We start from the raw sequence: 4160 nt of genomic DNA, 5'->3' as shown, positions 1-4160 counted from the left end.
GCATTTTGACCTTGAATACAAGGGGGAAATGGAAAGGACAAATTAGTTTATATGGCTATGAGTCTCCAAAAAGAGTCAGGAGGTCATCAGAAGGGTCGCTCTTGTGCACACACAGCAGGGTCCCAGAGGCAGCCAAAGTAGTTACAAGCCCAGGTATTGGTTCTTCTGAGGGTTACAGAGACCCACAGGTTCTATGGTCATGGAAGATGAAGTTCAGTGCCATGTCACTTGACCCAAATTTGGAACTTGTTTTCTTGAGTGTGATGGAGTTGAACTCAAATGTGATCTTTGTTCACAAGCCTCTTCTGTTACTTTTACTAGGGTTTGGTGTATGCTGAGAGGACCTGAATCTCTGGACTGTCCATGTGATAGCCAGGCCCTGAGCCTCAATAGACCTGTAACTCCTATCCTCTGGTTTATTGGACTTACTCCAGGAAGCTAACAGAGAGGTGAAGAAGATGAACCACCAAACCAGGGAGCCAAGAGTGCCGACAACTGCAAACAGGAGAATTGCATCCATCATCCATGTGAAATCAAAGTCCCCTCTCAATATAGAGTTGGAGTGGACATAACCATGCCAGGGTCCACAGGATGGAGGAATAGATTTTGGATTAGAGTGGGCTTACTGATATTCTATTCTGGAACTATTGTGATTAGTAATGGAAGAAAATGTAGCATTGATGTGGAGAAAGTGGCCATGGTAGCTGCTGAGGGTAGGGAGAGGGAAGAAGAAATATGATGTGGGGGCATTTTCAGGACTTGAAGTTGTCCTGGGTGGTACTGCAGGGACAGTTGCTGGACATTGTGTGTCCTCCCATGGCACACTGGGTGGACTGGGGGAGAGTGTAACTCCAATCCAAACCACTATCCATGTGGTGCAGAGTGCTCCAAAATGTATTCATCAAATGCAATGAATGTGCCACGATGATGAAAGAGGTTGTTGATGGGGGAAGAGTGGGTTGAGGGCATGGGGCTATATGGGGACCTCATATTTTTTTAAATTTAACATTAAAATTAAATAAATAAAAAAATAGCAGAAGATTGGAAATAACATAGCAACCCAAAATTACTATGATACTATTTACAAATATATATTTATAAATGAATTATATTATCTTAGTAAGAACATGGGGCTTTCATTTATTAATTTATCTGAAATGTACAATTTTTTCTTCAATTAAAAAACATTAAAATATATGCACATTTACATATAAACACACTCACACACACAACCCTTATGGGATATGTGGTTGCCAAATATTTTCTACCACTGCGTCAGCTTCCTTTTCACCCTTTAAACAAAGTCTTTTGAGGTACAAAAGTATTTTATTTTGAGAAGGTCCCATTTATCAATTTTTGTTTTCTTCTCCTGCTCCTGCTTTGGATTAAGTTTTAAGAATGTACCACCAGGCAGACGCCCTATTCATTGGGCCAAGTCTAGTTTCCTGTTTAAGATTTCTTTGGTTTTTTTTTTTACTTCAGTATAGTCTGAGTACCATGTTCATAAGCTACTTGAAATAATTCTTGGCTCTGTGTTTCAGTTACCTTTGACATACATTTAAATTCATTTGTTTGTTTTCAATTTTAGACATTGCTTTGACTTCCTTTCAATGTAATTTGTTTTTTAAATGTTATACATTTATATGTTTCAAAAGTCAAAACTAAATTAAAAAGTATACTCAGAGAAAAAAAAAAAGAATGTACCACCTACCAGAAGATCTTGAAGATGTTTTCCTGTATTTTTTCTGAGTTTTATGGTTGTCACTTTTATATTTAAGTCCTTGATCCATTTTGAGTAAATTTTTGTATAAGATGCAAGATAGGGGTTCTCTTTATTTCTTTTTCATATGGATATCCAGTTCTCCCAGCTCCATTTGTTGAATAGATTGTTCTTGCCCAGCTGGGTAGACTTAACCTTGTCAAAAATCACTTGAATGTTGATGTGAGAATCTATTTCTATATATCAATTCAGTTCTCTTGGTCAATCTGTTTGTCTTTGTCCCAGTACCATGCTGTTTTTACCATTGTAGCTAAGTAATATAATTTATTTATTTTTTCTGTTTTGTAGTTTTAATTGAAGGGATGCTATTCATTTTTTAACTCTTATAAGCATCAAATTTCAATATCTAAATCAATTTTTTACAAGAAACACTATCAAGAACTTTTCTCAAGAACAAAGCAATGATTTTAATTCTTTCTACCATCCGAAATGAAGGCTTACTGAAACCAAAGCAAAAAAGCCCACACAGAAATAAAAAGTAACAAAAATCACATTCTAGGAGTTCAGTGTATTGAGCAGCCTTCATTGGGCTGTTTAATCATCCTTTAGCTGACTTTCAAAAAATAACACCCTAGCTCATCAACATTTTCCATCTGCTTTTTTAAAATTAAAAATAATAATTAAAAAGAAAGCTTTAAAGGAATTCACAATCAATTGCTTGACTTGTTTTGGTGTCATCTACAGCATATAAAAGTCAGCATGGCTATTTGCCCAACTCATGATTTAGGTGATCTTAATCTTCAAGGTTTAGCTGTCTTCCAAACAGTGTAAAATACCCACAAATCCAAATAGGAAGGGACACAGACGATCTCCTTTGAGAATTCCATGGGATAAGATAGGCCTCCGAGCTGTTCTTCATGGAGTGACAGGGCTTCTGTCAAATTAACGCAGTTGCCCTGTGTAAAATATTTCCCATTCTGTTTCAAAACTTTCATTGAAAGGACAAGAATCAGTCTGAGAAACTCCCATGTGGAATCTTCTTCTGGAGACGTGGAGACTGGAACAACTGTCAAATCATTTATCACATAATCAAACTTCCCCTCAGCTTTGAGCAGACTTCTTCAGTACAGAAATGCAGTCTTCTATTAGAACCTAATAGCATTCTCCTTTAAGATCTTCTAAGACGTCACCACAAGTTTTTTGTATATATTTCTTACACCCTTCAGTCACCATTTGCTCAATCTTTATTATAGTGGCCATCATTGGTTTCAGTTTGTCTATTTCGCATAAGATGCCCCCATCTCCACCTCCCAGAATCAGTACATCTTTGCCAGTGTAATCCTTTCCACTTTCCATGGTGGCCTGGGCATATGCCAAATCACTGTCAAATTAACATCCCCACTAAGGATGAGAATATTTCCAAATTGCTTTAAGTGTAGAATTTTAATGTTCTGATAAGGTGAGTCTTCATCATACACCACTTCATCTTTATCATACTCAACCAGGCACCAATCAGCAGTGCGCCAGTATCTGTCAATGACCCCTTCTCTAACTATGGGTGGTAATCGCTTCACCCTTCCAGTATTGTCCTGACTCAGGTCTTTCATCCTTTTTCTACTTTATTCAAAAGATTGTAAATTTCTTCTTTGCCTTGTGCATAGTTATCATAACTGTGAAGGTCCAGCAACACCAATCCATGTGGGTAAATTTTCAAATTGGTACAGCTGCCATTTTTCTTCATGTAGGTTCCAAATAGCCATGGTCCTGCCAGGTATACACTGACTCTGTCATCCGGTGCTCCTGGAAAATGAACTGGAGGCCTTTTAGAATGGTTTTGTCATCAGATTTGGTGCCAAGCATGAAGTCAAGGATGTTGTGCTTTGCCTGTGCCATACCTGGGGGAGGCGGCCAGGGGGTACTGGAGCCACACAGCGTGGCAGGCTTGCAGCTGGCAAGGAGTGTGCGGACCCTGGGGAGGCGAAGGCCAGTAATATGCTTTAAAGTCTGGAAGCGAGAGTCCTCCAGCTCCATTCTTCTTTTTTAATGACATTTTTGCTATTCAGGGCCTGTTAACCTTCCAAATAAAATTTATTATTTGGCTTTTCCTTTTCTTTAAAAAAGGCTTTTGGGATTTTTATTGGGATTCTGTGGAATGTGTGAATCAGTTGGATACAATTGACTTCTTTACTTTATTTAATTTTCCAATCCATGAACATGGAATCTCCTTCTATTTAAGTATTTTTTGGCTTCTTTTAGCAATGCTCTTTAGTTTTCTGAATACAGGTCCTTTATATCCTTGGTTAACTTTATTCCTAAATAATTGATTTTTCTTAATTTTATTTTTAAAGAATCTTTGGATTACATTTATGATACATTGATAATACTTGGGGATTCTTAAATACCCCATCCTATCCCTTCCCACACTTTCCCTCATCATATC

The 4160-nt window shown here is 37.6% G+C and overlaps 1 pseudogene; it reads right to left on the bottom strand.

Annotated features, from left to right (window-relative positions):
• Positions 1 to 2520: 2520 nt before the first annotated feature.
• On the bottom strand, positions 2521 to 3613 carry LOC101426703 (spermine synthase pseudogene; annotated as a pseudogene).
• Positions 3614 to 4160: the final 547 nt, after the last annotated feature.

The sequence above is a fragment of the Dasypus novemcinctus genome, chromosome X, assembly GCF_030445035.2.
Source record: "Dasypus novemcinctus isolate mDasNov1 chromosome X, mDasNov1.1.hap2, whole genome shotgun sequence".
NCBI classification, from domain to species: domain Eukaryota; kingdom Metazoa; phylum Chordata; class Mammalia; order Cingulata; family Dasypodidae; genus Dasypus; species Dasypus novemcinctus.
This window is presented reverse-complemented; position numbering and strand designations above follow the sequence as displayed.